General features: G+C 49.6%; 47 non-coding genes across 47 annotated transcripts; all 47 read left to right on the top strand.

Moving 5' to 3' along the window:
* The first annotated feature begins 51 nt into the window (after positions 1-51).
* Positions 52-125, top strand: Trnan-guu (transfer RNA asparagine (anticodon GUU)). Its single transcript has one exon. It is a non-coding gene; the product is annotated as a tRNA-Asn (tRNA).
* A 689-nt stretch (positions 126-814) lies between these two features.
* On the top strand, positions 815-886 carry Trnat-cgu (transfer RNA threonine (anticodon CGU)). The gene has a single exon. It is a non-coding gene; the product is annotated as a tRNA-Thr (tRNA).
* Positions 887-1,219: 333 nt separating this feature from the next.
* On the top strand, positions 1,220-1,293 carry Trnan-guu (transfer RNA asparagine (anticodon GUU)). Its single transcript has one exon. It is a non-coding gene; the product is annotated as a tRNA-Asn (tRNA).
* Positions 1,294-1,990: 697 nt separating this feature from the next.
* Trnat-cgu (transfer RNA threonine (anticodon CGU)) lies at positions 1,991-2,062 on the top strand. The gene has a single exon. It is a non-coding gene; the product is annotated as a tRNA-Thr (tRNA).
* Positions 2,063-2,395: 333 nt separating this feature from the next.
* Positions 2,396-2,469, top strand: Trnan-guu (transfer RNA asparagine (anticodon GUU)). Its single transcript has one exon. It is a non-coding gene; the product is annotated as a tRNA-Asn (tRNA).
* Positions 2,470-3,166: 697 nt separating this feature from the next.
* Trnat-cgu (transfer RNA threonine (anticodon CGU)) lies at positions 3,167-3,238 on the top strand. The gene has a single exon. It is a non-coding gene; the product is annotated as a tRNA-Thr (tRNA).
* A 333-nt stretch (positions 3,239-3,571) lies between these two features.
* Positions 3,572-3,645, top strand: Trnan-guu (transfer RNA asparagine (anticodon GUU)). The gene has a single exon. It is a non-coding gene; the product is annotated as a tRNA-Asn (tRNA).
* A 697-nt stretch (positions 3,646-4,342) lies between these two features.
* On the top strand, positions 4,343-4,414 carry Trnat-cgu (transfer RNA threonine (anticodon CGU)). Its single transcript has one exon. It is a non-coding gene; the product is annotated as a tRNA-Thr (tRNA).
* Positions 4,415-4,747: 333 nt separating this feature from the next.
* Positions 4,748-4,821, top strand: Trnan-guu (transfer RNA asparagine (anticodon GUU)). Its single transcript has one exon. It is a non-coding gene; the product is annotated as a tRNA-Asn (tRNA).
* A 689-nt stretch (positions 4,822-5,510) lies between these two features.
* Positions 5,511-5,582, top strand: Trnat-cgu (transfer RNA threonine (anticodon CGU)). The gene has a single exon. It is a non-coding gene; the product is annotated as a tRNA-Thr (tRNA).
* A 333-nt stretch (positions 5,583-5,915) lies between these two features.
* Trnan-guu (transfer RNA asparagine (anticodon GUU)) lies at positions 5,916-5,989 on the top strand. Its single transcript has one exon. It is a non-coding gene; the product is annotated as a tRNA-Asn (tRNA).
* A 697-nt stretch (positions 5,990-6,686) lies between these two features.
* On the top strand, positions 6,687-6,758 carry Trnat-cgu (transfer RNA threonine (anticodon CGU)). The gene has a single exon. It is a non-coding gene; the product is annotated as a tRNA-Thr (tRNA).
* Positions 6,759-7,091: 333 nt separating this feature from the next.
* Positions 7,092-7,165, top strand: Trnan-guu (transfer RNA asparagine (anticodon GUU)). The gene has a single exon. It is a non-coding gene; the product is annotated as a tRNA-Asn (tRNA).
* A 689-nt stretch (positions 7,166-7,854) lies between these two features.
* Positions 7,855-7,926, top strand: Trnat-cgu (transfer RNA threonine (anticodon CGU)). The gene has a single exon. It is a non-coding gene; the product is annotated as a tRNA-Thr (tRNA).
* A 333-nt stretch (positions 7,927-8,259) lies between these two features.
* Positions 8,260-8,333, top strand: Trnan-guu (transfer RNA asparagine (anticodon GUU)). The gene has a single exon. It is a non-coding gene; the product is annotated as a tRNA-Asn (tRNA).
* Positions 8,334-9,030: 697 nt separating this feature from the next.
* Positions 9,031-9,102, top strand: Trnat-cgu (transfer RNA threonine (anticodon CGU)). The gene has a single exon. It is a non-coding gene; the product is annotated as a tRNA-Thr (tRNA).
* Positions 9,103-9,435: 333 nt separating this feature from the next.
* Positions 9,436-9,509, top strand: Trnan-guu (transfer RNA asparagine (anticodon GUU)). The gene has a single exon. It is a non-coding gene; the product is annotated as a tRNA-Asn (tRNA).
* A 689-nt stretch (positions 9,510-10,198) lies between these two features.
* On the top strand, positions 10,199-10,270 carry Trnat-cgu (transfer RNA threonine (anticodon CGU)). The gene has a single exon. It is a non-coding gene; the product is annotated as a tRNA-Thr (tRNA).
* Positions 10,271-10,603: 333 nt separating this feature from the next.
* Trnan-guu (transfer RNA asparagine (anticodon GUU)) lies at positions 10,604-10,677 on the top strand. Its single transcript has one exon. It is a non-coding gene; the product is annotated as a tRNA-Asn (tRNA).
* A 697-nt stretch (positions 10,678-11,374) lies between these two features.
* Positions 11,375-11,446, top strand: Trnat-cgu (transfer RNA threonine (anticodon CGU)). Its single transcript has one exon. It is a non-coding gene; the product is annotated as a tRNA-Thr (tRNA).
* Positions 11,447-11,779: 333 nt separating this feature from the next.
* Positions 11,780-11,853, top strand: Trnan-guu (transfer RNA asparagine (anticodon GUU)). The gene has a single exon. It is a non-coding gene; the product is annotated as a tRNA-Asn (tRNA).
* A 689-nt stretch (positions 11,854-12,542) lies between these two features.
* On the top strand, positions 12,543-12,614 carry Trnat-cgu (transfer RNA threonine (anticodon CGU)). The gene has a single exon. It is a non-coding gene; the product is annotated as a tRNA-Thr (tRNA).
* Positions 12,615-12,947: 333 nt separating this feature from the next.
* On the top strand, positions 12,948-13,021 carry Trnan-guu (transfer RNA asparagine (anticodon GUU)). Its single transcript has one exon. It is a non-coding gene; the product is annotated as a tRNA-Asn (tRNA).
* Positions 13,022-13,718: 697 nt separating this feature from the next.
* Trnat-cgu (transfer RNA threonine (anticodon CGU)) lies at positions 13,719-13,790 on the top strand. Its single transcript has one exon. It is a non-coding gene; the product is annotated as a tRNA-Thr (tRNA).
* Positions 13,791-14,123: 333 nt separating this feature from the next.
* On the top strand, positions 14,124-14,197 carry Trnan-guu (transfer RNA asparagine (anticodon GUU)). Its single transcript has one exon. It is a non-coding gene; the product is annotated as a tRNA-Asn (tRNA).
* A 689-nt stretch (positions 14,198-14,886) lies between these two features.
* Positions 14,887-14,958, top strand: Trnat-cgu (transfer RNA threonine (anticodon CGU)). Its single transcript has one exon. It is a non-coding gene; the product is annotated as a tRNA-Thr (tRNA).
* Positions 14,959-15,291: 333 nt separating this feature from the next.
* Positions 15,292-15,365, top strand: Trnan-guu (transfer RNA asparagine (anticodon GUU)). The gene has a single exon. It is a non-coding gene; the product is annotated as a tRNA-Asn (tRNA).
* A 697-nt stretch (positions 15,366-16,062) lies between these two features.
* Trnat-cgu (transfer RNA threonine (anticodon CGU)) lies at positions 16,063-16,134 on the top strand. The gene has a single exon. It is a non-coding gene; the product is annotated as a tRNA-Thr (tRNA).
* Positions 16,135-16,467: 333 nt separating this feature from the next.
* Trnan-guu (transfer RNA asparagine (anticodon GUU)) lies at positions 16,468-16,541 on the top strand. The gene has a single exon. It is a non-coding gene; the product is annotated as a tRNA-Asn (tRNA).
* Positions 16,542-17,230: 689 nt separating this feature from the next.
* On the top strand, positions 17,231-17,302 carry Trnat-cgu (transfer RNA threonine (anticodon CGU)). The gene has a single exon. It is a non-coding gene; the product is annotated as a tRNA-Thr (tRNA).
* A 333-nt stretch (positions 17,303-17,635) lies between these two features.
* On the top strand, positions 17,636-17,709 carry Trnan-guu (transfer RNA asparagine (anticodon GUU)). Its single transcript has one exon. It is a non-coding gene; the product is annotated as a tRNA-Asn (tRNA).
* A 689-nt stretch (positions 17,710-18,398) lies between these two features.
* Positions 18,399-18,470, top strand: Trnat-cgu (transfer RNA threonine (anticodon CGU)). Its single transcript has one exon. It is a non-coding gene; the product is annotated as a tRNA-Thr (tRNA).
* Positions 18,471-18,803: 333 nt separating this feature from the next.
* Positions 18,804-18,877, top strand: Trnan-guu (transfer RNA asparagine (anticodon GUU)). The gene has a single exon. It is a non-coding gene; the product is annotated as a tRNA-Asn (tRNA).
* Positions 18,878-19,574: 697 nt separating this feature from the next.
* On the top strand, positions 19,575-19,646 carry Trnat-cgu (transfer RNA threonine (anticodon CGU)). Its single transcript has one exon. It is a non-coding gene; the product is annotated as a tRNA-Thr (tRNA).
* A 333-nt stretch (positions 19,647-19,979) lies between these two features.
* Positions 19,980-20,053, top strand: Trnan-guu (transfer RNA asparagine (anticodon GUU)). Its single transcript has one exon. It is a non-coding gene; the product is annotated as a tRNA-Asn (tRNA).
* Positions 20,054-20,614: 561 nt separating this feature from the next.
* Trnat-cgu (transfer RNA threonine (anticodon CGU)) lies at positions 20,615-20,686 on the top strand. Its single transcript has one exon. It is a non-coding gene; the product is annotated as a tRNA-Thr (tRNA).
* Positions 20,687-21,019: 333 nt separating this feature from the next.
* Trnan-guu (transfer RNA asparagine (anticodon GUU)) lies at positions 21,020-21,093 on the top strand. The gene has a single exon. It is a non-coding gene; the product is annotated as a tRNA-Asn (tRNA).
* Positions 21,094-21,789: 696 nt separating this feature from the next.
* Positions 21,790-21,861, top strand: Trnat-cgu (transfer RNA threonine (anticodon CGU)). The gene has a single exon. It is a non-coding gene; the product is annotated as a tRNA-Thr (tRNA).
* A 333-nt stretch (positions 21,862-22,194) lies between these two features.
* Positions 22,195-22,268, top strand: Trnan-guu (transfer RNA asparagine (anticodon GUU)). The gene has a single exon. It is a non-coding gene; the product is annotated as a tRNA-Asn (tRNA).
* Positions 22,269-22,829: 561 nt separating this feature from the next.
* Trnat-cgu (transfer RNA threonine (anticodon CGU)) lies at positions 22,830-22,901 on the top strand. The gene has a single exon. It is a non-coding gene; the product is annotated as a tRNA-Thr (tRNA).
* Positions 22,902-23,234: 333 nt separating this feature from the next.
* Positions 23,235-23,308, top strand: Trnan-guu (transfer RNA asparagine (anticodon GUU)). The gene has a single exon. It is a non-coding gene; the product is annotated as a tRNA-Asn (tRNA).
* Positions 23,309-24,004: 696 nt separating this feature from the next.
* Trnat-cgu (transfer RNA threonine (anticodon CGU)) lies at positions 24,005-24,076 on the top strand. Its single transcript has one exon. It is a non-coding gene; the product is annotated as a tRNA-Thr (tRNA).
* A 333-nt stretch (positions 24,077-24,409) lies between these two features.
* On the top strand, positions 24,410-24,483 carry Trnan-guu (transfer RNA asparagine (anticodon GUU)). Its single transcript has one exon. It is a non-coding gene; the product is annotated as a tRNA-Asn (tRNA).
* A 697-nt stretch (positions 24,484-25,180) lies between these two features.
* Positions 25,181-25,252, top strand: Trnat-cgu (transfer RNA threonine (anticodon CGU)). The gene has a single exon. It is a non-coding gene; the product is annotated as a tRNA-Thr (tRNA).
* Positions 25,253-25,585: 333 nt separating this feature from the next.
* On the top strand, positions 25,586-25,659 carry Trnan-guu (transfer RNA asparagine (anticodon GUU)). Its single transcript has one exon. It is a non-coding gene; the product is annotated as a tRNA-Asn (tRNA).
* Positions 25,660-26,356: 697 nt separating this feature from the next.
* Positions 26,357-26,428, top strand: Trnat-cgu (transfer RNA threonine (anticodon CGU)). Its single transcript has one exon. It is a non-coding gene; the product is annotated as a tRNA-Thr (tRNA).
* A 333-nt stretch (positions 26,429-26,761) lies between these two features.
* Trnan-guu (transfer RNA asparagine (anticodon GUU)) lies at positions 26,762-26,835 on the top strand. Its single transcript has one exon. It is a non-coding gene; the product is annotated as a tRNA-Asn (tRNA).
* The last annotated feature ends 687 nt before the right edge of the window (positions 26,836-27,522 follow it).

A 27,522-nucleotide genomic window follows, 5' to 3' on the forward strand; every position in this document is an offset into this window, starting at 1 on the left:
AAGGTATACGAATTGCGTTGATATACAGAGCACAAGGGAGCCAAAGTCAAGGCCTCCGTGGCGCAATCGGCTAGCGCGTTCGGCTGTTAACCGAAAGGTTGGTGGTTCGAGCCCACCCGGGGGCGAAATCGTTTTAACCGGCACCGAGGTGAGGACATACGTCAACTTTGTTAGAGATACACAGCTAGTGTGACAATTTGGCTGCGTTTGAGTGATGCCACAGAGCCTTATACACATTCAGCCAAGTGACACTGTAGGTAAAAACATGGCCCTACACAGACGTTCTACTGTTTTCCTTTTTATTCGTCATGTGTGACACTGCAGTAGAGGGACGCCCACTACAAAAGACGCATTCTTTACATTCAATTTCAGCATATACGTCGCGAGTGCCATATGACAGGGCCTGTCTCTCGATGTCGATTTGTATTTGGTGTCTCTTAAGTGTCGGTCTGCAGTAGGCCGCTGTTGGCCGAGCGACGTGCAGTCGCCTTACATGAAGCCCCATGGGCAACGCCAGTGCCACTGTGGACAACAGCATACTGTAGCCAGAGAGAGGAGCCGAAAGGCGCATTTCGCAGTCGAGCCACGCTGTCCCACAAGCTGTGCACTAGGTCAGGATTGTGCAGACCGCAAACTTTTGGTGGGCCGACGCTCGTCGTCGATCGCAAGGGCGAAACATTCAAGAGATTTGGAAAACGGCAATGTGGACACCCCCAGCAGCAGCTGTGTGCCAAATCCGATATCTGGTCGAGGGCTGCAAGATTCAGTATGATGAAGTACCAATTTGGGGATAGCTCACAAACGCTAAGCTGCCGCCTTCTTAGCTCAGTGGTAGAGCACTGGTCTCGTAAACCAGGGGTCGTGAGTTCGAACCTCACAGAAGGCATTCATTTTTTAAACCTTCCTGCAAGGAGCGGAGCTATCTCGAGCAGCATCTAACACATGGCAGTACACTGAATGAAAGGGATGTTCTACAACCTATGACAAGTATTCTACTGGCCTCAGAGGTTTTCTGAATGCATAGGTTGAACATTGGTTTGTATGCATTTTGTAGTATAATGTCATGCTTGGCGATGTCATTCGTTTACGAGCCTCGCTACAGTGTGCATGCACGTTATCCATGTGAAGAGGCGTAAGCAAATGCTACCATTCTGCGAGATTCCTGCAGAAGGTATACGAATTGCGTTGATATACAGAGCACAAGGGAGCCAAAGTCAAGGCCTCCGTGGCGCAATCGGCTAGCGCGTTCGGCTGTTAACCGAAAGGTTGGTGGTTCGAGCCCACCCGGGGGCGAAATCGTTTTAACCGGCACCGAGGTGAGGACATACGTCAACTTTGTTAGAGATACACAGCTAGTGTGACAATTTGGCTGCGTTTGAGTGATGCCACAGAGCCTTATACACATTCAGCCAAGTGACACTGTAGGTAAAAACATGGCCCTACACAGACGTTCTACTGTTTTCCTTTTTATTCGTCATGTGTGACACTGCAGTAGAGGGACGCCCACTACAAAAGACGCATTCTTTACATTCAATTTCAGCATATACGTCGCGAGTGCCATATGACAGGGCCTGTCTCTCGATGTCGATTTGTATTTGGTGTCTCTTAAGTGTCGGTCTGCAGTAGGCCGCTGTTGGCCGAGCGACGTGCAGTCGCCTTACATGAAGCCCCATGGGCAACGCCAGTGCCACTGTGGACAACAGCATACTGTAGCCAGAGAGAGGAGCCGAAAGGCGCATTTCGCAGTCGAGCCACGCTGTCCCACAAGCTGTGCACTAGGTCAGGATTGTGCAGACCGCAAACTTTTAAACTTTTGGTGGGCCGACGCTCGTCGTCGATCGCAAGGTCGAAACATTCAAGAGATTTGGAAAACGGCAATGTGGACACCCCCAGCAGCAGCTGTGTGCCAAATCCGATATCTGGTCGAGGGCTGCAAGATTCAGTATGATGAAGTACCAATTTGGGGATAGCTCACAAACGCTAAGCTGCCGCCTTCTTAGCTCAGTGGTAGAGCACTGGTCTCGTAAACCAGGGGTCGTGAGTTCGAACCTCACAGAAGGCATTCATTTTTTAAACCTTCCTGCAAGGAGCGGAGCTATCTCGAGCAGCATCTAACACATGGCAGTACACTGAATGAAAGGGATGTTCTACAACCTATGACAAGTATTCTACTGGCCTCAGAGGTTTTCTGAATGCATAGGTTGAACATTGGTTTGTATGCATTTTGTAGTATAATGTCATGCTTGGCGATGTCATTCGTTTACGAGCCTCGCTACAGTGTGCATGCACGTTATCCATGTGAAGAGGCGTAAGCAAATGCTACCATTCTGCGAGATTCCTGCAGAAGGTATACGAATTGCGTTGATATACAGAGCACAAGGGAGCCAAAGTCAAGGCCTCCGTGGCGCAATCGGCTAGCGCGTTCGGCTGTTAACCGAAAGGTTGGTGGTTCGAGCCCACCCGGGGGCGAAATCGTTTTAACCGGCACCGAGGTGAGGACATACGTCAACTTTGTTAGAGATACACAGCTAGTGTGACAATTTGGCTGCGTTTGAGTGATGCCACAGAGCCTTATACACATTCAGCCAAGTGACACTGTAGGTAAAAACATGGCCCTACACAGACGTTCTACTGTTTTCCTTTTTATTCGTCATGTGTGACACTGCAGTAGAGGGACGCCCACTACAAAAGACGCATTCTTTACATTCAATTTCAGCATATACGTCGCGAGTGCCATATGACAGGGCCTGTCTCTCGATGTCGATTTGTATTTGGTGTCTCTTAAGTGTCGGTCTGCAGTAGGCCGCTGTTGGCCGAGCGACGTGCAGTCGCCTTACATGAAGCCCCATGGGCAACGCCAGTGCCACTGTGGACAACAGCATACTGTAGCCAGAGAGAGGAGCCGAAAGGCGCATTTCGCAGTCGAGCCACGCTGTCCCACAAGCTGTGCACTAGGTCAGGATTGTGCAGACCGCAAACTTTTAAACTTTTGGTGGGCCGACGCTCGTCGTCGATCGCAAGGTCGAAACATTCAAGAGATTTGGAAAACGGCAATGTGGACACCCCCAGCAGCAGCTGTGTGCCAAATCCGATATCTGGTCGAGGGCTGCAAGATTCAGTATGATGAAGTACCAATTTGGGGATAGCTCACAAACGCTAAGCTGCCGCCTTCTTAGCTCAGTGGTAGAGCACTGGTCTCGTAAACCAGGGGTTGTGAGTTCGAACCTCACAGAAGGCATTCATTTTTTAAACCTTCCTGCAAGGAGCGGAGCTATCTCGAGCAGCATCTAACACATGGCAGTACACTGAATGAAAGGGATGTTCTACAACCTATGACAAGTATTCTACTGGCCTCAGAGGTTTTCTGAATGCATAGGTTGAACATTGGTTTGTATGCATTTTGTAGTATAATGTCATGCTTGGCGATGTCATTCGTTTACGAGCCTCGCTACAGTGTGCATGCACGTTATCCATGTGAAGAGGCGTAAGCAAATGCTACCATTCTGCGAGATTCCTGCAGAAGGTATACGAATTGCGTTGATATACAGAGCACAAGGGAGCCAAAGTCAAGGCCTCCGTGGCGCAATCGGCTAGCGCGTTCGGCTGTTAACCGAAAGGTTGGTGGTTCGAGCCCACCCGGGGGCGAAATCGTTTTAACCGGCACCGAGGTGAGGACATACGTCAACTTTGTTAGAGATACACAGCTAGTGTGACAATTTGGCTGCGTTTGAGTGATGCCACAGAGCCTTATACACATTCAGCCAAGTGACACTGTAGGTAAAAACATGGCCCTACACAGACGTTCTACTGTTTTCCTTTTTATTCGTCATGTGTGACACTGCAGTAGAGGGACGCCCACTACAAAAGACGCATTCTTTACATTCAATTTCAGCATATACGTCGCGAGTGCCATATGACAGGGCCTGTCTCTCGATGTCGATTTGTATTTGGTGTCTCTTAAGTGTCGGTCTGCAGTAGGCCGCTGTTGGCCGAGCGACGTGCAGTCGCCTTACATGAAGCCCCATGGGCAACGCCAGTGCCACTGTGGACAACAGCATACTGTAGCCAGAGAGAGGAGCCGAAAGGCGCATTTCGCAGTCGAGCCACGCTGTCCCACAAGCTGTGCACTAGGTCAGGATTGTGCAGACCGCAAACTTTTAAACTTTTGGTGGGCCGACGCTCGTCGTCGATCGCAAGGGCGAAACATTCAAGAGATTTGGAAAACGGCAATGTGGACACCCCCAGCAGCAGCTGTGTGCCAAATCCGATATCTGGTCGAGGGCTGCAAGATTCAGTATGATGAAGTACCAATTTGGGGATAGCTCACAAACGCTAAGCTGCCGCCTTCTTAGCTCAGTGGTAGAGCACTGGTCTCGTAAACCAGGGGTCGTGAGTTCGAACCTCACAGAAGGCATTCATTTTTTAAACCTTCCTGCAAGGAGCGGAGCTATCTCGAGCAGCATCTAACACATGGCAGTACACTGAATGAAAGGGATGTTCTACAACCTATGACAAGTATTCTACTGGCCTCAGAGGTTTTCTGAATGCATAGGTTGAACATTGGTTTGTATGCATTTTGTAGTATAATGTCATGCTTGGCGATGTCATTCGTTTACGAGCCTCGCTACAGTGTGCATGCACGTTATCCATGTGAAGAGGCGTAAGCAAATGCTACCATTCTGCGAGATTCCTGCAGAAGGTATACGAATTGCGTTGATATACAGAGCACAAGGGAGCCAAAGTCAAGGCCTCCGTGGCGCAATCGGCTAGCGCGTTCGGCTGTTAACCGAAAGGTTGGTGGTTCGAGCCCACCCGGGGGCGAAATCGTTTTAACCGGCACCGAGGTGAGGACATACGTCAACTTTGTTAGAGATACACAGCTAGTGTGACAATTTGGCTGCGTTTGAGTGATGCCACAGAGCCTTATACACATTCAGCCAAGTGACACTGTAGGTAAAAACATGGCCCTACACAGACGTTCTACTGTTTTCCTTTTTATTCGTCATGTGTGACACTGCAGTAGAGGGACGCCCACTACAAAAGACGCATTCTTTACATTCAATTTCAGCATATACGTCGCGAGTGCCATATGACAGGGCCTGTCTCTCGATGTCGATTTGTATTTGGTGTCTCTTAAGTGTCGGTCTGCAGTAGGCCGCTGTTGGCCGAGCGACGTGCAGTCGCCTTACATGAAGCCCCATGGGCAACGCCAGTGCCACTGTGGACAACAGCATACTGTAGCCAGAGAGAGGAGCCGAAAGGCGCATTTCGCAGTCGAGCCACGCTGTCCCACAAGCTGTGCACTAGGTCAGGATTGTGCAGACCGCAAACTTTTGGTGGGCCGACGCTCGTCGTCGATCGCAAGGGCGAAACATTCAAGAGATTTGGAAAACGGCAATGTGGACACCCCCAGCAGCAGCTGTGTGCCAAATCCGATATCTGGTCGAGGGCTGCAAGATTCAGTATGATGAAGTACCAATTTGGGGATAGCTCACAAACGCTAAGCTGCCGCCTTCTTAGCTCAGTGGTAGAGCACTGGTCTCGTAAACCAGGGGTCGTGAGTTCGAACCTCACAGAAGGCATTCATTTTTTAAACCTTCCTGCAAGGAGCGGAGCTATCTCGAGCAGCATCTAACACATGGCAGTACACTGAATGAAAGGGATGTTCTACAACCTATGACAAGTATTCTACTGGCCTCAGAGGTTTTCTGAATGCATAGGTTGAACATTGGTTTGTATGCATTTTGTAGTATAATGTCATGCTTGGCGATGTCATTCGTTTACGAGCCTCGCTACAGTGTGCATGCACGTTATCCATGTGAAGAGGCGTAAGCAAATGCTACCATTCTGCGAGATTCCTGCAGAAGGTATACGAATTGCGTTGATATACAGAGCACAAGGGAGCCAAAGTCAAGGCCTCCGTGGCGCAATCGGCTAGCGCGTTCGGCTGTTAACCGAAAGGTTGGTGGTTCGAGCCCACCCGGGGGCGAAATCGTTTTAACCGGCACCGAGGTGAGGACATACGTCAACTTTGTTAGAGATACACAGCTAGTGTGACAATTTGGCTGCGTTTGAGTGATGCCACAGAGCCTTATACACATTCAGCCAAGTGACACTGTAGGTAAAAACATGGCCCTACACAGACGTTCTACTGTTTTCCTTTTTATTCGTCATGTGTGACACTGCAGTAGAGGGACGCCCACTACAAAAGACGCATTCTTTACATTCAATTTCAGCATATACGTCGCGAGTGCCATATGACAGGGCCTGTCTCTCGATGTCGATTTGTATTTGGTGTGTCTTAAGTGTCGGTCTGCAGTAGGCCGCTGTTGGCCGAGCGACGTGCAGTCGCCTTACATGAAGCCCCATGGGCAACGCCAGTGCCACTGTGGACAACAGCATACTGTAGCCAGAGAGAGGAGCCGAAAGGCGCATTTCGCAGTCGAGCCACGCTGTCCCACAAGCTGTGCACTAGGTCAGGATTGTGCAGACCGCAAACTTTTAAACTTTTGGTGGGCCGACGCTCGTCGTCGATCGCAAGGTCGAAACATTCAAGAGATTTGGAAAACGGCAATGTGGACACCCCCAGCAGCAGCTGTGTGCCAAATCCGATATCTGGTCGAGGGCTGCAAGATTCAGTATGATGAAGTACCAATTTGGGGATAGCTCACAAACGCTAAGCTGCCGCCTTCTTAGCTCAGTGGTAGAGCACTGGTCTCGTAAACCAGGGGTCGTGAGTTCGAACCTCACAGAAGGCATTCATTTTTTAAACCTTCCTGCAAGGAGCGGAGCTATCTCGAGCAGCATCTAACACATGGCAGTACACTGAATGAAAGGGATGTTCTACAACCTATGACAAGTATTCTACTGGCCTCAGAGGTTTTCTGAATGCATAGGTTGAACATTGGTTTGTATGCATTTTGTAGTATAATGTCATGCTTGGCGATGTCATTCGTTTACGAGCCTCGCTACAGTGTGCATGCACGTTATCCATGTGAAGAGGCGTAAGCAAATGCTACCATTCTGCGAGATTCCTGCAGAAGGTATACGAATTGCGTTGATATACAGAGCACAAGGGAGCCAAAGTCAAGGCCTCCGTGGCGCAATCGGCTAGCGCGTTCGGCTGTTAACCGAAAGGTTGGTGGTTCGAGCCCACCCGGGGGCGAAATCATTTTAACCGGCACCGAGGTGAGGACATACGTCAACTTTGTTAGAGATACACAGCTAGTGTGACAATTTGGCTGCGTTTGAGTGATGCCACAGAGCCTTATACACATTCAGCCAAGTGACACTGTAGGTAAAAACATGGCCCTACACAGACGTTCTACTGTTTTCCTTTTTATTCGTCATGTGTGACACTGCAGTAGAGGGACGCCCACTACAAAAGACGCATTCTTTACATTCAATTTCAGCATATACGTCGCGAGTGCCATATGACAGGGCCTGTCTCTCGATGTCGATTTGTATTTGGTGTCTCTTAAGTGTCGGTCTGCAGTAGGCCGCTGTTGGCCGAGCGACGTGCAGTCGCCTTACATGAAGCCCCATGGGCAACGCCAGTGCCACTGTGGACAACAGCATACTGTAGCCAGAGAGAGGAGCCGAAAGGCGCATTTCGCAGTCGAGCCACGCTGTCCCACAAGCTGTGCACTAGGTCAGGATTGTGCAGACCGCAAACTTTTGGTGGGCCGACGCTCGTCGTCGATCGCAAGGGCGAAACATTCAAGAGATTTGGAAAACGGCAATGTGGACACCCCCAGCAGCAGCTGTGTGCCAAATCCGATATCTGGTCGAGGGCTGCAAGATTCAGTATGATGAAGTACCAATTTGGGGATAGCTCACAAACGCTAAGCTGCCGCCTTCTTAGCTCAGTGGTAGAGCACTGGTCTCGTAAACCAGGGGTCGTGAGTTCGAACCTCACAGAAGGCATTCATTTTTTAAACCTTCCTGCAAGGAGCGGAGCTATCTCGAGCAGCATCTAACACATGGCAGTACACTGAATGAAAGGGATGTTCTACAACCTATGACAAGTATTCTACTGGCCTCAGAGGTTTTCTGAATGCATAGGTTGAACATTGGTTTGTATGCATTTTGTAGTATAATGTCATGCTTGGCGATGTCATTCGTTTACGAGCCTCGCTACAGTGTGCATGCACGTTATCCATGTGAAGAGGCGTAAGCAAATGCTACCATTCTGCGAGATTCCTGCAGAAGGTATACGAATTGCGTTGATATACAGAGCACAAGGGAGCCAAAGTCAAGGCCTCCGTGGCGCAATCGGCTAGCGCGTTCGGCTGTTAACCGAAAGGTTGGTGGTTCGAGCCCACCCGGGGGCGAAATCGTTTTAACCGGCACCGAGGTGAGGACATACGTCAACTTTGTTAGAGATACACAGCTAGTGTGACAATTTGGCTGCGTTTGAGTGATGCCACAGAGCCTTATACACATTCAGCCAAGTGACACTGTAGGTAAAAACATGGCCCTACACAGACGTTCTACTGTTTTCCTTTTTATTCGTCATGTGTGACACTGCAGTAGAGGGACGCCCACTACAAAAGACGCATTCTTTACATTCAATTTCAGCATATACGTCGCGAGTGCCATATGACAGGGCCTGTCTCTCGATGTCGATTTGTATTTGGTGTCTCTTAAGTGTCGGTCTGCAGTAGGCCGCTGTTGGCCGAGCGACGTGCAGTCGCCTTACATGAAGCCCCATGGGCAACGCCAGTGCCACTGTGGACAACAGCATACTGTAGCCAGAGAGAGGAGCCGAAAGGCGCATTTCGCAGTCGAGCCACGCTGTCCCACAAGCTGTGCACTAGGTCAGGATTGTGCAGACCGCAAACTTTTAAACTTTTGGTGGGCCGACGCTCGTCGTCGATCGCAAGGTCGAAACATTCAAGAGATTTGGAAAACGGCAATGTGGACACCCCCAGCAGCAGCTGTGTGCCAAATCCGATATCTGGTCGAGGGCTGCAAGATTCAGTATGATGAAGTACCAATTTGGGGATAGCTCACAAACGCTAAGCTGCCGCCTTCTTAGCTCAGTGGTAGAGCACTGGTCTCGTAAACCAGGGGTCGTGAGTTCGAACCTCACAGAAGGCATTCATTTTTTAAACCTTCCTGCAAGGAGCGGAGCTATCTCGAGCAGCATCTAACACATGGCAGTACACTGAATGAAAGGGATGTTCTACAACCTATGACAAGTATTCTACTGGCCTCAGAGGTTTTCTGAATGCATAGGTTGAACATTGGTTTGTATGCATTTTGTAGTATAATGTCATGCTTGGCGATGTCATTCGTTTACGAGCCTCGCTACAGTGTGCATGCACGTTATCCATGTGAAGAGGCGTAAGCAAATGCTACCATTCTGCGAGATTCCTGCAGAAGGTATACGAATTGCGTTGATATACAGAGCACAAGGGAGCCAAAGTCAAGGCCTCCGTGGCGCAATCGGCTAGCGCGTTCGGCTGTTAACCGAAAGGTTGGTGGTTCGAGCCCACCCGGGGGCGAAATCGTTTTAACCGGCACCGAGGTGAGGACATACGTCAACTTTGTTAGAGATACACAGCTAGTGTGACAATTTGGCTGCGTTTGAGTGATGCCACAGAGCCTTATACACATTCAGCCAAGTGACACTGTAGGTAAAAACATGGCCCTACACAGACGTTCTACTGTTTTCCTTTTTATTCGTCATGTGTGACACTGCAGTAGAGGGACGCCCACTACAAAAGACGCATTCTTTACATTCAATTTCAGCATATACGTCGCGAGTGCCATATGACAGGGCCTGTCTCTCGATGTCGATTTGTATTTGGTGTCTCTTAAGTGTCGGTCTGCAGTAGGCCGCTGTTGGCCGAGCGACGTGCAGTCGCCTTACATGAAGCCCCATGGGCAACGCCAGTGCCACTGTGGACAACAGCATACTGTAGCCAGAGAGAGGAGCCGAAAGGCGCATTTCGCAGTCGAGCCACGCTGTCCCACAAGCTGTGCACTAGGTCAGGATTGTGCAGACCGCAAACTTTTGGTGGGCCGACGCTCGTCGTCGATCGCAAGGGCGAAACATTCAAGAGATTTGGAAAACGGCAATGTGGACACCCCCAGCAGCAGCTGTGTGCCAAATCCGATATCTGGTCGAGGGCTGCAAGATTCAGTATGATGAAGTACCAATTTGGGGATAGCTCACAAACGCTAAGCTGCCGCCTTCTTAGCTCAGTGGTAGAGCACTGGTCTCGTAAACCAGGGGTCGTGAGTTCGAACCTCACAGAAGGCATTCATTTTTTAAACCTTCCTGCAAGGAGCGGAGCTATCTCGAGCAGCATCTAACACATGGCAGTACACTGAATGAAAGGGATGTTCTACAACCTATGACAAGTATTCTACTGGCCTCAGAGGTTTTCTGAATGCATAGGTTGAACATTGGTTTGTATGCATTTTGTAGTATAATGTCATGCTTGGCGATGTCATTCGTTTACGAGCCTCGCTACAGTGTGCATGCACGTTATCCATGTGAAGAGGCGTAAGCAAATGCTACCATTCTGCGAGATTCCTGCAGAAGGTATACGAATTGCGTTGATATACAGAGCACAAGGGAGCCAAAGTCAAGGCCTCCGTGGCGCAATCGGCTAGCGCGTTCGGCTGTTAACCGAAAGGTTGGTGGTTCGAGCCCACCCGGGGGCGAAATCGTTTTAACCGGCACCGAGGTGAGGACATACGTCAACTTTGTTAGAGATACACAGCTAGTGTGACAATTTGGCTGCGTTTGAGTGATGCCACAGAGCCTTATACACATTCAGCCAAGTGACACTGTAGGTAAAAACATGGCCCTACACAGACGTTCTACTGTTTTCCTTTTTATTCGTCATGTGTGACACTGCAGTAGAGGGACGCCCACTACAAAAGACGCATTCTTTACATTCAATTTCAGCATATACGTCGCGAGTGCCATATGACAGGGCCTGTCTCTCGATGTCGATTTGTATTTGGTGTCTCTTAAGTGTCGGTCTGCAGTAGGCCGCTGTTGGCCGAGCGACGTGCAGTCGCCTTACATGAAGCCCCATGGGCAACGCCAGTGCCACTGTGGACAACAGCATACTGTAGCCAGAGAGAGGAGCCGAAAGGCGCATTTCGCAGTCGAGCCACGCTGTCCCACAAGCTGTGCACTAGGTCAGGATTGTGCAGACCGCAAACTTTTAAACTTTTGGTGGGCCGACGCTCGTCGTCGATCGCAAGGTCGAAACATTCAAGAGATTTGGAAAACGGCAATGTGGACACCCCCAGCAGCAGCTGTGTGCCAAATCCGATATCTGGTCGAGGGCTGCAAGATTCAGTATGATGAAGTACCAATTTGGGGATAGCTCACAAACGCTAAGCTGCCGCCTTCTTAGCTCAGTGGTAGAGCACTGGTCTCGTAAACCAGGGGTCGTGAGTTCGAACCTCACAGAAGGCATTCATTTTTTAAACCTTCCTGCAAGGAGCGGAGCTATCTCGAGCAGCATCTAACACATGGCAGTACACTGAATGAAAGGGATGTTCTACAACCTATGACAAGTATTCTACTGGCCTCAGAGGTTTTCTGAATGCATAGGTTGAACATTGGTTTGTATGCATTTTGTAGTATAATGTCATGCTTGGCGATGTCATTCGTTTACGAGCCTCGCTACAGTGTGCATGCACGTTATCCATGTGAAGAGGCGTAAGCAAATGCTACCATTCTGCGAGATTCCTGCAGAAGGTATACGAATTGCGTTGATATACAGAGCACAAGGGAGCCAAAGTCAAGGCCTCCGTGGCGCAATCGGCTAGCGCGTTCGGCTGTTAACCGAAAGGTTGGTGGTTCGAGCCCACCCGGGGGCGAAATCGTTTTAACCGGCACCGAGGTGAGGACATACGTCAACTTTGTTAGAGATACACAGCTAGTGTGACAATTTGGCTGCGTTTGAGTGATGCCACAGAGCCTTATACACATTCAGCCAAGTGACACTGTAGGTAAAAACATGGCCCTACACAGACGTTCTACTGTTTTCCTTTTTATTCGTCATGTGTGACACTGCAGTAGAGGGACGCCCACTACAAAAGACGCATTCTTTACATTCAATTTCAGCATATACGTCGCGAGTGCCATATGACAGGGCCTGTCTCTCGATGTCGATTTGTATTTGGTGTCTCTTAAGTGTCGGTCTGCAGTAGGCCGCTGTTGGCCGAGCGACGTGCAGTCGCCTTACATGAAGCCCCATGGGCAACGCCAGTGCCACTGTGGACAACAGCATACTGTAGCCAGAGAGAGGAGCCGAAAGGCGCATTTCGCAGTCGAGCCACGCTGTCCCACAAGCTGTGCACTAGGTCAGGATTGTGCAGACCGCAAACTTTTGGTGGGCCGACGCTCGTCGTCGATCGCAAGGGCGAAACATTCAAGAGATTTGGAAAACGGCAATGTGGACACCCCCAGCAGCAGCTGTGTGCCAAATCCGATATCTGGTCGAGGGCTGCAAGATTCAGTATGATGAAGTACCAATTTGGGGATAGCTCACAAACGCTAAGCTGCCGCCTTCTTAGCTCAGTGGTAGAGCACTGGTCTCGTAAACCAGGGGTCGTGAGTTCGAACCTCACAGAAGGCATTCATTTTTTAAACCTTCCTGCAAGGAGCGGAGCTATCTCGAGCAGCATCTAACACATGGCAGTACACTGAATGAAAGGGATGTTCTACAACCTATGACAAGTATTCTACTGGCCTCAGAGGTTTTCTGAATGCATAGGTTGAACATTGGTTTGTATGCATTTTGTAGTATAATGTCATGCTTGGCGATGTCATTCGTTTACGAGCCTCGCTACAGTGTGCATGCACGTTATCCATGTGAAGAGGCGTAAGCAAATGCTACCATTCTGCGAGATTCCTGCAGAAGGTATACGAATTGCGTTGATATACAGAGCACAAGGGAGCCAAAGTCAAGGCCTCCGTGGCGCAATCGGCTAGCGCGTTCGGCTGTTAACCGAAAGGTTGGTGGTTCGAGCCCACCCGGGGGCGAAATCGTTTTAACCGGCACCGAGGTGAGGACATACGTCAACTTTGTTAGAGATACACAGCTAGTGTGACAATTTGGCTGCGTTTGAGTGATGCCACAGAGCCTTATACACATTCAGCCAAGTGACACTGTAGGTAAAAACATGGCCCTACACAGACGTTCTACTGTTTTCCTTTTTATTCGTCATGTGTGACACTGCAGTAGAGGGACGCCCACTACAAAAGACGCATTCTTTACATTCAATTTCAGCATATACGTCGCGAGTGCCATATGACAGGGCCTGTCTCTCGATGTCGATTTGTATTTGGTGTCTCTTAAGTGTCGGTCTGCAGTAGGCCGCTGTTGGCCGAGCGACGTGCAGTCGCCTTACATGAAGCCCCATGGGCAACGCCAGTGCCACTGTGGACAACAGCATACTGTAGCCAGAGAGAGGAGCCGAAAGGCGCATTTCGCAGTCGAGCCACGCTGTCCCACAAGCTGTGCACTAGGTCAGGATTGTGCAGACCGCAAACTTTTAAACTTTTGGTGGGCCGACGCTCGTCGTCGATCGCAAGGTCGAAACATTCAAGAGATTTGGAAAACGGCAATGTGGACACCCCCAGCAGCAGCTGTGTGCCAAATCCGATATCTGGTCGAGGGCTGCAAGATTCAGTATGATGAAGTACCAATTTGGGGATAGCTCACAAACGCTAAGCTGCCGCCTTCTTAGCTCAGTGGTAGAGCACTGGTCTCGTAAACCAGGGGTCGTGAGTTCGAACCTCACAGAAGGCATTCATTTTTTAAACCTTCCTGCAAGGAGCGGAGCTATCTCGAGCAGCATCTAACACATGGCAGTACACTGAATGAAAGGGATGTTCTACAACCTATGACAAGTATTCTACTGGCCTCAGAGGTTTTCTGAATGCATAGGTTGAACATTGGTTTGTATGCATTTTGTAGTATAATGTCATGCTTGGCGATGTCATTCGTTTACGAGCCTCGCTACAGTGTGCATGCACGTTATCCATGTGAAGAGGCGTAAGCAAATGCTACCATTCTGCGAGATTCCTGCAGAAGGTATACGAATTGCGTTGATATACAGAGCACAAGGGAGCCAAAGTCAAGGCCTCCGTGGCGCAATCGGCTAGCGCGTTCGGCTGTTAACCGAAAGGTTGGTGGTTCGAGCCCACCCGGGGGCGAAATCGTTTTAACCGGCACCGAGGTGAGGACATACGTCAACTTTGTTAGAGATACACAGCTAGTGTGACAATTTGGCTGCGTTTGAGTGATGCCACAGAGCCTTATACACATTCAGCCAAGTGACACTGTAGGTAAAAACATGGCCCTACACAGACGTTCTACTGTTTTCCTTTTTATTCGTCATGTGTGACACTGCAGTAGAGGGACGCCCACTACAAAAGACGCATTCTTTACATTCAATTTCAGCATATACGTCGCGAGTGCCATATGACAGGGCCTGTCTCTCGATGTCGATTTGTATTTGGTGTCTCTTAAGTGTCGGTCTGCAGTAGGCCGCTGTTGGCCGAGCGACGTGCAGTCGCCTTACATGAAGCCCCATGGGCAACGCCAGTGCCACTGTGGACAACAGCATACTGTAGCCAGAGAGAGGAGCCGAAAGGCGCATTTCGCAGTCGAGCCACGCTGTCCCACAAGCTGTGCACTAGGTCAGGATTGTGCAGACCGCAAACTTTTGGTGGGCCGACGCTCGTCGTCGATCGCAAGGGCGAAACATTCAAGAGATTTGGAAAACGGCAATGTGGACACCCCCAGCAGCAGCTGTGTGCCAAATCCGATATCTGGTCGAGGGCTGCAAGATTCAGTATGATGAAGTACCAATTTGGGGATAGCTCACAAACGCTAAGCTGCCGCCTTCTTAGCTCAGTGGTAGAGCACTGGTCTCGTAAACCAGGGGTCGTGAGTTCGAACCTCACAGAAGGCATTCATTTTTTAAACCTTCCTGCAAGGAGCGGAGCTATCTCGAGCAGCATCTAACACATGGCAGTACACTGAATGAAAGGGATGTTCTACAACCTATGACAAGTATTCTACTGGCCTCAGAGGTTTTCTGAATGCATAGGTTGAACATTGGTTTGTATGCATTTTGTAGTATAATGTCATGCTTGGCGATGTCATTCGTTTACGAGCCTCGCTACAGTGTGCATGCACGTTATCCATGTGAAGAGGCGTAAGCAAATGCTACCATTCTGCGAGATTCCTGCAGAAGGTATACGAATTGCGTTGATATACAGAGCACAAGGGAGCCAAAGTCAAGGCCTCCGTGGCGCAATCGGCTAGCGCGTTCGGCTGTTAACCGAAAGGTTGGTGGTTCGAGCCCACCCGGGGGCGAAATCGTTTTAACCGGCACCGAGGTGAGGACATACGTCAACTTTGTTAGAGATACACAGCTAGTGTGACAATTTGGCTGCGTTTGAGTGATGCCACAGAGCCTTATACACATTCAGCCAAGTGACACTGTAGGTAAAAACATGGCCCTACACAGACGTTCTACTGTTTTCCTTTTTATTCGTCATGTGTGACACTGCAGTAGAGGGACGCCCACTACAAAAGACGCATTCTTTACATTCAATTTCAGCATATACGTCGCGAGTGCCATATGACAGGGCCTGTCTCTCGATGTCGATTTGTATTTGGTGTCTCTTAAGTGTCGGTCTGCAGTAGGCCGCTGTTGGCCGAGCGACGTGCAGTCGCCTTACATGAAGCCCCATGGGCAACGCCAGTGCCACTGTGGACAACAGCATACTGTAGCCAGAGAGAGGAGCCGAAAGGCGCATTTCGCAGTCGAGCCACGCTGTCCCACAAGCTGTGCACTAGGTCAGGATTGTGCAGACCGCAAACTTTTAAACTTTTGGTGGGCCGACGCTCGTCGTCGATCGCAAGGTCGAAACATTCAAGAGATTTGGAAAACGGCAATGTGGACACCCCCAGCAGCAGCTGTGTGCCAAATCCGATATCTGGTCGAGGGCTGCAAGATTCAGTATGATGAAGTACCAATTTGGGGATAGCTCACAAACGCTAAGCTGCCGCCTTCTTAGCTCAGTGGTAGAGCACTGGTCTCGTAAACCAGGGGTCGTGAGTTCGAACCTCACAGAAGGCATTCATTTTTTAAACCTTCCTGCAAGGAGCGGAGCTATCTCGAGCAGCATCTAACACATGGCAGTACACTGAATGAAAGGGATGTTCTACAACCTATGACAAGTATTCTACTGGCCTCAGAGGTTTTCTGAATGCATAGGTTGAACATTGGTTTGTATGCATTTTGTAGTATAATGTCATGCTTGGCGATGTCATTCGTTTACGAGCCTCGCTACAGTGTGCATGCACGTTATCCATGTGAAGAGGCGTAAGCAAATGCTACCATTCTGCGAGATTCCTGCAGAAGGTATACGAATTGCGTTGATATACAGAGCACAAGGGAGCCAAAGTCAAGGCCTCCGTGGCGCAATCGGCTAGCGCGTTCGGCTGTTAACCGAAAGGTTGGTGGTTCGAGCCCACCCGGGGGCGAAATCATTTTAACCGGCACCGAGGTGAGGACATACGTCAACTTTGTTAGAGATACACAGCTAGTGTGACAATTTGGCTGCGTTTGAGTGATGCCACAGAGCCTTATACACATTCAGCCAAGTGACACTGTAGGTAAAAACATGGCCCTACACAGACGTTCTACTGTTTTCCTTTTTATTCGTCATGTGTGACACTGCAGTAGAGGGACGCCCACTACAAAAGACGCATTCTTTACATTCAATTTCAGCATATACGTCGCGAGTGCCATATGACAGGGCCTGTCTCTCGATGTCGATTTGTATTTGGTGTCTCTTAAGTGTCGGTCTGCAGTAGGCCGCTGTTGGCCGAGCGACGTGCAGTCGCCTTACATGAAGCCCCATGGGCAACGCCAGTGCCACTGTGGACAACAGCATACTGTAGCCAGAGAGAGGAGCCGAAAGGCGCATTTCGCAGTCGAGCCACGCTGTCCCACAAGCTGTGCACTAGGTCAGGATTGTGCAGACCGCAAACTTTTGGTGGGCCGACGCTCGTCGTCGATCGCAAGGGCGAAACATTCAAGAGATTTGGAAAACGGCAATGTGGACACCCCCAGCAGCAGCTGTGTGCCAAATCCGATATCTGGTCGAGGGCTGCAAGATTCAGTATGATGAAGTACCAATTTGGGGATAGCTCACAAACGCTAAGCTGCCGCCTTCTTAGCTCAGTGGTAGAGCACTGGTCTCGTAAACCAGGGGTCGTGAGTTCGAACCTCACAGAAGGCATTCATTTTTTAAACCTTCCTGCAAGGAGCGGAGCTATCTCGAGCAGCATCTAACACATGGCAGTACACTGAATGAAAGGGATGTTCTACAACCTATGACAAGTATTCTACTGGCCTCAGAGGTTTTCTGAATGCATAGGTTGAACATTGGTTTGTATGCATTTTGTAGTATAATGTCATGCTTGGCGATGTCATTCGTTTACGAGCCTCGCTACAGTGTGCATGCACGTTATCCATGTGAAGAGGCGTAAGCAAATGCTACCATTCTGCGAGATTCCTGCAGAAGGTATACGAATTGCGTTGATATACAGAGCACAAGGGAGCCAAAGTCAAGGCCTCCGTGGCGCAATCGGCTAGCGCGTTCGGCTGTTAACCGAAAGGTTGGTGGTTCGAGCCCACCCGGGGGCGAAATCATTTTAACCGGCACCGAGGTGAGGACATACGTCAACTTTGTTAGAGATACACAGCTAGTGTGACAATTTGGCTGCGTTTGAGTGATGCCACAGAGCCTTATACACATTCAGCCAAGTGACACTGTAGGTAAAAACATGGCCCTACACAGACGTTCTACTGTTTTCCTTTTTATTCGTCATGTGTGACACTGCAGTAGAGGGACGCCCACTACAAAAGACGCATTCTTTACATTCAATTTCAGCATATACGTCGCGAGTGCCATATGACAGGGCCTGTCTCTCGATGTCGATTTGTATTTGGTGTCTCTTAAGTGTCGGTCTGCAGTAGGCCGCTGTTGGCCGAGCGACGTGCAGTCGCCTTACATGAAGCCCCATGGGCAACGCCAGTGCCACTGTGGACAACAGCATACTGTAGCCAGAGAGAGGAGCCGAAAGGCGCATTTCGCAGTCGAGCCACGCTGTCCCACAAGCTGTGCACTAGGTCAGGATTGTGCAGACCGCAAACTTTTGGTGGGCCGACGCTCGTCGTCGATCGCAAGGGCGAAACATTCAAGAGATTTGGAAAACGGCAATGTGGACACCCCCAGCAGCAGCTGTGTGCCAAATCCGATATCTGGTCGAGGGCTGCAAGATTCAGTATGATGAAGTACCAATTTGGGGATAGCTCACAAACGCTAAGCTGCCGCCTTCTTAGCTCAGTGGTAGAGCACTGGTCTCGTAAACCAGGGGTCGTGAGTTCGAACCTCACAGAAGGCATTCATTTTTTAAACCTTCCTGCAAGGAGCGGAGCTATCTCGAGCAGCATCTAACACATGGCAGTACACTGAATGAAAGGGATGTTCTACAACCTATGACAAGTATTCTACTGGCCTCAGAGGTTTTCTGAATGCATAGGTTGAACATTGGTTTGTATGCATTTTGTAGTATAATGTCATGCTTGGCGATGTCATTCGTTTACGAGCCTCGCTACAGTGTGCATGCACGTTATCCATGTGAAGAGGCGTAAGCAAATGCTACCATTCTGCGAGATTCCTGCAGAAGGTATACGAATTGCGTTGATATACAGAGCACAAGGGAGCCAAAGTCAAGGCCTCCGTGGCGCAATCGGCTAGCGCGTTCGGCTGTTAACCGAAAGGTTGGTGGTTCGAGCCCACCCGGGGGCGAAATCGTTTTAACCGGCACCGAGGTGAGGACATACGTCAACTTTGTTAGAGATACACAGCTAGTGTGACAATTTGGCTGCGTTTGAGTGATGCCACAGAGCCTTATACACATTCAGCCAAGTGACACTGTAGGTAAAAACATGGCCCTACACAGACGTTCTACTGTTTTCCTTTTTATTCGTCATGTGTGACACTGCAGTAGAGGGACGCCCACTACAAAAGACGCATTCTTTACATTCAATTTCAGCATATACGTCGCGAGTGCCATATGACAGGGCCTGTCTCTCGATGTCGATTTGTATTTGGTGTCTCTTAAGTGTCGGTCTGCAGTAGGCCGCTGTTGGCCGAGCGACGTGCAGTCGCCTTACATGAAGCCCCATGGGCAACGCCAGTGCCACTGTGGACAACAGCATACTGTAGCCAGAGAGAGGAGCCGAAAGGCGCATTTCGCAGTCGAGCCACGCTGTCCCACAAGCTGTGCACTAGGTCAGGATTGTGCAGACCGCAAACTTTTAAACTTTTGGTGGGCCGACGCTCGTCGTCGATCGCAAGGTCGAAACATTCAAGAGATTTGGAAAACGGCAATGTGGACACCCCCAGCAGCAGCTGTGTGCCAAATCCGATATCTGGTCGAGGGCTGCAAGATTCAGTATGATGAAGTACCAATTTGGGGATAGCTCACAAACGCTAAGCTGCCGCCTTCTTAGCTCAGTGGTAGAGCACTGGTCTCGTAAACCAGGGGTCGTGAGTTCGAACCTCACAGAAGGCATTCATTTTTTAAACCTTCCTGCAAGGAGCGGAGCTATCTCGAGCAGCATCTAACACATGGCAGTACACTGAATGAAAGGGATGTTCTACAACCTATGACAAGTATTCTACTGGCCTCAGAGGTTTTCTGAATGCATAGGTTGAACATTGGTTTGTATGCATTTTGTAGTATAATGTCATGCTTGGCGATGTCATTCGTTTACGAGCCTCGCTACAGTGTGCATGCACGTTATCCATGTGAAGAGGCGTAAGCAAATGCTACCATTCTGCGAGATTCCTGCAGAAGGTATACGAATTGCGTTGATATACAGAGCACAAGGGAGCCAAAGTCAAGGCCTCCGTGGCGCAATCGGCTAGCGCGTTCGGCTGTTAACCGAAAGGTTGGTGGTTCGAGCCCACCCGGGGGCGAAATCGTTTTAACCGGCACCGAGGTGAGGACATACGTCAACTTTGTTAGAGATACACAGCTAGTGTGACAATTTGGCTGCGTTTGAGTGATGCCACAGAGCCTTATACACATTCAGCCAAGTGACACTGTAGGTAAAAACATGGCCCTACACAGACGTTCTACTGTTTTCCTTTTTATTCGTCATGTGTGACACTGCAGTAGAGGGACGCCCACTACAAAAGACGCATTCTTTACATTCAATTTCAGCATATACGTCGCGAGTGCCATATGACAGGGCCTGTCTCTCGATGTCGATTTGTATTTGGTGTCTCTTAAGTGTCGGTCTGCAGTAGGCCGCTGTTGGCCGAGCGACGTGCAGTCGCCTTACATGAAGCCCCATGGGCAACGCCAGTGCCACTGTGGACAAAATCGCAAGGTCGAAACATTCAAGAGATTTGGAAAACGGCAATGTGGACACCCCCAGCAGCAGCTGTGTGCCAAATCCGATATCTGGTCGAGGGCTGCAAGATTCAGTATGATGAAGTACCAATTTGGGGATAGCTCACAAACGCTAAGCTGCCGCCTTCTTAGCTCAGTGGTAGAGCACTGGTCTCGTAAACCAGGGGTTGTGAGTTCGAACCTCACAGAAGGCATTCATTTTTTAAACCTTCCTGCAAGGAGCGGAGCTATCTCGAGCAGCATCTAACACATGGCAGTACACTGAATGAAAGGGATGTTCTACAACCTATGACAAGTATTCTACTGGCCTCAGAGGTTTTCTGAATGCATAGGTTGAACATTGGTTTGTATGCATTTTGTAGTATAATGTCATGCTTGGCGATGTCATTCGTTTACGAGCCTCGCTACAGTGTGCATGCACGTTATCCATGTGAAGAGGCGTAAGCAAATGCTACCATTCTGCGAGATTCCTGCAGAAGGTATACGAATTGCGTTGATATACAGAGCACAAGGGAGCCAAAGTCAAGGCCTCCGTGGCGCAATCGGCTAGCGCGTTCGGCTGTTAACCGAAAGGTTGGTGGTTCGAGCCCACCCGGGGGCGAAATCGTTTTAACCGGCACCGAGGTGAGGACATACGTCAACTTTGTTAGAGATACACAGCTAGTGTGACAATTTGGCTGCGTTTGAGTGATGCCACAGAGCCTTATACACATTCAGCCAAGTGACACTGTAGGTAAAAACATGGCCCTACACAGACGTTCTACTGTTTTCCTTTTTATTCGTCATGTGTGACACTGCAGTAGAGGGACGCCCACTACAAAAGACGCATTCTTTAATTCAATTTCAGCATATACGTCGCGAGTGCCATATGACAGGGCCTGTCTCTCGATGTCGATTTGTATTTGGTGTCTCTTAAGTGTCGGTCTGCAGTAGGCCGCTGTTGGCCGAGCGACGTGCAGTCGCCTTACATGAAGCCCCATGGGCAACGCCAGTGCCACTGTGGACAACAGCATACTGTAGCCAGAGAGAGGAGCCGAAAGGCGCATTTCGCAGTCGAGCCACGCTGTCCCACAAGCTGTGCACTAGGTCAGGATTGTGCAGACCGCAAACTTTTAAACTTTTGGTGGGCCGACGCTCGTCGTCGATCGCAAGGTCGAAACATTCAAGAGATTTGGAAAACGGCAATGTGGACACCCCCAGCAGCAGCTGTGTGCCAAATCCGATATCTGGTCGAGGGCTGCAAGATTCAGTATGATGAAGTACCAATTTGGGGATAGCTCACAAACGCTAAGCTGCCGCCTTCTTAGCTCAGTGGTAGAGCACTGGTCTCGTAAACCAGGGGTTGTGAGTTCGAACCTCACAGAAGGCATTCATTTTTTAAACCTTCCTGCAAGGAGCGGAGCTATCTCGAGCAGCATCTAACACATGGCAGTACACTGAATGAAAGGGATGTTCTACAACCTATGACAAGTATTCTACTGGCCTCAGAGGTTTTCTGAATGCATAGGTTGAACATTGGTTTGTATGCATTTTGTAGTATAATGTCATGCTTGGCGATGTCATTCGTTTACGAGCCTCGCTACAGTGTGCATGCACGTTATCCATGTGAAGAGGCGTAAGCAAATGCTACCATTCTGCGAGATTCCTGCAGAAGGTATACGAATTGCGTTGATATACAGAGCACAAGGGAGCCAAAGTCAAGGCCTCCGTGGCGCAATCGGCTAGCGCGTTCGGCTGTTAACCGAAAGGTTGGTGGTTCGAGCCCACCCGGGGGCGAAATCGTTTTAACCGGCACCGAGGTGAGGACATACGTCAACTTTGTTAGAGATACACAGCTAGTGTGACAATTTGGCTGCGTTTGAGTGATGCCACAGAGCCTTATACACATTCAGCCAAGTGACACTGTAGGTAAAAACATGGCCCTACACAGACGTTCTACTGTTTTCCTTTTTATTCGTCATGTGTGACACTGCAGTAGAGGGACGCCCACTACAAAAGACGCATTCTTTACATTCAATTTCAGCATATACGTCGCGAGTGCCATATGACAGGGCCTGTCTCTCGATGTCGATTTGTATTTGGTGTCTCTTAAGTGTCGGTCTGCAGTAGGCCGCTGTTGGCCGAGCGACGTGCAGTCGCCTTACATGAAGCCCCATGGGCAACGCCAGTGCCACTGTGGACAAAATCGCAAGGTCGAAACATTCAAGAGATTTGGAAAACGGCAATGTGGACACCCCCAGCAGCAGCTGTGTGCCAAATCCGATATCTGGTCGAGGGCTGCAAGATTCAGTATGATGAAGTACCAATTTGGGGATAGCTCACAAACGCTAAGCTGCCGCCTTCTTAGCTCAGTGGTAGAGCACTGGTCTCGTAAACCAGGGGTTGTGAGTTCGAACCTCACAGAAGGCATTCATTTTTTAAACCTTCCTGCAAGGAGCGGAGCTATCTCGAGCAGCATCTAACACATGGCAGTACACTGAATGAAAGGGATGTTCTACAACCTATGACAAGTATTCTACTGGCCTCAGAGGTTTTCTGAATGCATAGGTTGAACATTGGTTTGTATGCATTTTGTAGTATAATGTCATGCTTGGCGATGTCATTCGTTTACGAGCCTCGCTACAGTGTGCATGCACGTTATCCATGTGAAGAGGCGTAAGCAAATGCTACCATTCTGCGAGATTCCTGCAGAAGGTATACGAATTGCGTTGATATACAGAGCACAAGGGAGCCAAAGTCAAGGCCTCCGTGGCGCAATCGGCTAGCGCGTTCGGCTGTTAACCGAAAGGTTGGTGGTTCGAGCCCACCCGGGGGCGAAATCGTTTTAACCGGCACCGAGGTGAGGACATACGTCAACTTTGTTAGAGATACACAGCTAGTGTGACAATTTGGCTGCGTTTGAGTGATGCCACAGAGCCTTATACACATTCAGCCAAGTGACACTGTAGGTAAAAACATGGCCCTACACAGACGTTCTACTGTTTTCCTTTTTATTCGTCATGTGTGACACTGCAGTAGAGGGACGCCCACTACAAAAGACGCATTCTTTAATTCAATTTCAGCATATACGTCGCGAGTGCCATATGACAGGGCCTGTCTCTCGATGTCGATTTGTATTTGGTGTCTCTTAAGTGTCGGTCTGCAGTAGGCCGCTGTTGGCCGAGCGACGTGCAGTCGCCTTACATGAAGCCCCATGGGCAACGCCAGTGCCACTGTGGACAACAGCATACTGTAGCCAGAGAGAGGAGCCGAAAGGCGCATTTCGCAGTCGAGCCACGCTGTCCCACAAGCTGTGCACTAGGTCAGGATTGTGCAGACCGCAAACTTTTAAACTTTTGGTGGGCCGACGCTCGTCGTCGATCGCAAGGTCGAAACATTCAAGAGATTTGGAAAACGGCAATGTGGACACCCCCAGCAGCAGCTGTGTGCCAAATCCGATATCTGGTCGAGGGCTGCAAGATTCAGTATGATGAAGTACCAATTTGGGGATAGCTCACAAACGCTAAGCTGCCGCCTTCTTAGCTCAGTGGTAGAGCACTGGTCTCGTAAACCAGGGGTTGTGAGTTCGAACCTCACAGAAGGCATTCATTTTTTAAACCTTCCTGCAAGGAGCGGAGCTATCTCGAGCAGCATCTAACACATGGCAGTACACTGAATGAAAGGGATGTTCTACAACCTATGACAAGTATTCTACTGGCCTCAGAGGTTTTCTGAATGCATAGGTTGAACATTGGTTTGTATGCATTTTGTAGTATAATGTCATGCTTGGCGATGTCATTCGTTTACGAGCCTCGCTACAGTGTGCATGCACGTTATCCATGTGAAGAGGCGTAAGCAAATGCTACCATTCTGCGAGATTCCTGCAGAAGGTATACGAATTGCGTTGATATACAGAGCACAAGGGAGCCAAAGTCAAGGCCTCCGTGGCGCAATCGGCTAGCGCGTTCGGCTGTTAACCGAAAGGTTGGTGGTTCGAGCCCACCCGGGGGCGAAATCATTTTAACCGGCACCGAGGTGAGGACATACGTCAACTTTGTTAGAGATACACAGCTAGTGTGACAATTTGGCTGCGTTTGAGTGATGCCACAGAGCCTTATACACATTCAGCCAAGTGACACTGTAGGTAAAAACATGGCCCTACACAGACGTTCTACTGTTTTCCTTTTTATTCGTCATGTGTGACACTGCAGTAGAGGGACGCCCACTACAAAAGACGCATTCTTTACATTCAATTTCAGCATATACGTCGCGAGTGCCATATGACAGGGCCTGTCTCTCGATGTCGATTTGTATTTGGTGTCTCTTAAGTGTCGGTCTGCAGTAGGCCGCTGTTGGCCGAGCGACGTGCAGTCGCCTTACATGAAGCCCCATGGGCAACGCCAGTGCCACTGTGGACAACAGCATACTGTAGCCAGAGAGAGGAGCCGAAAGGCGCATTTCGCAGTCGAGCCACGCTGTCCCACAAGCTGTGCACTAGGTCAGGATTGTGCAGACCGCAAACTTTTAAACTTTTGGTGGGCCGACGCTCGTCGTCGATCGCAAGGTCGAAACATTCAAGAGATTTGGAAAACGGCAATGTGGACACCCCCAGCAGCAGCTGTGTGCCAAATCCGATATCTGGTCGAGGGCTGCAAGATTCAGTATGATGAAGTACCAATTTGGGGATAGCTCACAAACGCTAAGCTGCCGCCTTCTTAGCTCAGTGGTAGAGCACTGGTCTCGTAAACCAGGGGTCGTGAGTTCGAACCTCACAGAAGGCATTCATTTTTTAAACCTTCCTGCAAGGAGCGGAGCTATCTCGAGCAGCATCTAACACATGGCAGTACACTGAATGAAAGGGATGTTCTACAACCTATGACAAGTATTCTACTGGCCTCAGAGGTTTTCTGAATGCATAGGTTGAACATTGGTTTGTATGCATTTTGTAGTATAATGTCATGCTTGGCGATGTCATTCGTTTACGAGCCTCGCTACAGTGTGCATGCACGTTATCCATGTGAAGAGGCGTAAGCAAATGCTACCATTCTGCGAGATTCCTGCAGAAGGTATACGAATTGCGTTGATATACAGAGCACAAGGGAGCCAAAGTCAAGGCCTCCGTGGCGCAATCGGCTAGCGCGTTCGGCTGTTAACCGAAAGGTTGGTGGTTCGAGCCCACCCGGGGGCGAAATCGTTTTAACCGGCACCGAGGTGAGGACATACGTCAACTTTGTTAGAGATACACAGCTAGTGTGACAATTTGGCTGCGTTTGAGTGATGCCACAGAGCCTTATACACATTCAGCCAAGTGACACTGTAGGTAAAAACATGGCCCTACACAGACGTTCTACTGTTTTCCTTTTTATTCGTCATGTGTGACACTGCAGTAGAGGGACGCCCACTACAAAAGACGCATTCTTTACATTCAATTTCAGCATATACGTCGCGAGTGCCATATGACAGGGCCTGTCTCTCGATGTCGATTTGTATTTGGTGTCTCTTAAGTGTCGGTCTGCAGTAGGCCGCTGTTGGCCGAGCGACGTGCAGTCGCCTTACATGAAGCCCCATGGGCAACGCCAGTGCCACTGTGGACAACAGCATACTGTAGCCAGAGAGAGGAGCCGAAAGGCGCATTTCGCAGTCGAGCCACGCTGTCCCACAAGCTGTGCACTAGGTCAGGATTGTGCAGACCGCAAACTTTTAAACTTTTGGTGGGCCGACGCTCGTCGTCGATCGCAAGGTCGAAACATTCAAGAGATTTGGAAAACGGCAATGTGGACACCCCCAGCAGCAGCTGTGTGCCAAATCCGATATCTGGTCGAGGGCTGCAAGATTCAGTATGATGAAGTACCAATTTGGGGATAGCTCACAAACGCTAAGCTGCCGCCTTCTTAGCTCAGTGGTAGAGCACTGGTCTCGTAAACCAGGGGTTGTGAGTTCGAACCTCACAGAAGGCATTCATTTTTTAAACCTTCCTGCAAGGAGCGGAGCTATCTCGAGCAGCATCTAACACATGGCAGTACACTGAATGAAAGGGATGTTCTACAACCTATGACAAGTATTCTACTGGCCTCAGAGGTTTTCTGAATGCATAGGTTGAACATTGGTTTGTATGCATTTTGTAGTATAATGTCATGCTTGGCGATGTCATTCGTTTACGAGCCTCGCTACAGTGTGCATGCACGTTATCCATGTGAAGAGGCGTAAGCAAATGCTACCATTCTGCGAGATTCCTGCAGAAGGTATACGAATTGCGTTGATATACAGAGCACAAGGGAGCCAAAGTCAAGGCCTCCGTGGCGCAATCGGCTAGCGCGTTCGGCTGTTAACCGAAAGGTTGGTGGTTCGAGCCCACCCGGGGGCGAAATCGTTTTAACCGGCACCGAGGTGAGGACATACGTCAACTTTGTTAGAGATACACAGCTAGTGTGACAATTTGGCTGCGTTTGAGTGATGCCACAGAGCCTTATACACATTCAGCCAAGTGACACTGTAGGTAAAAACATGGCCCTACACAGACGTTCTACTGTTTTCCTTTTTATTCGTCATGTGTGACACTGCAGTAGAGGGACGCCCACTACAAAAGACGCATTCTTTACATTCAATTTCAGCATATACGTCGCGAGTGCCATATGACAGGGCCTGTCTCTCGATGTCGATTTGTATTTGGTGTCTCTTAAGTGTCGGTCTGCAGTAGGCCGCTGTTGGCCGAGCGACGTGCAGTCGCCTTACATGAAGCCCCATGGGCAACGCCAGTGCCACTGTGGACAACAGCATACTGTAGCCAGAGAGAGGAGCCGAAAGGCGCATTTCGCAGTCGAGCCACGCTGTCCCACAAGCTGTGCACTAGGTCAGGATTGTGCAGACCGCAAACTTTTAAACTTTTGGTGGGCCGACGCTCGTCGTCGATCGCAAGGTCGAAACATTCAAGAGATTTGGAAAACGGCAATGTGGACACCCCCAGCAGCAGCTGTGTGCCAAATCCGATATCTGGTCGAGGGCTGCAAGATTCAGTATGATGAAGTACCAATTTGGGGATAGCTCACAAACG

This window comes from Schistocerca serialis, chromosome 6 (assembly GCF_023864345.2).
Source record: "Schistocerca serialis cubense isolate TAMUIC-IGC-003099 chromosome 6, iqSchSeri2.2, whole genome shotgun sequence".
In the NCBI taxonomy this organism is placed as follows: domain Eukaryota; kingdom Metazoa; phylum Arthropoda; class Insecta; order Orthoptera; family Acrididae; genus Schistocerca; species Schistocerca serialis.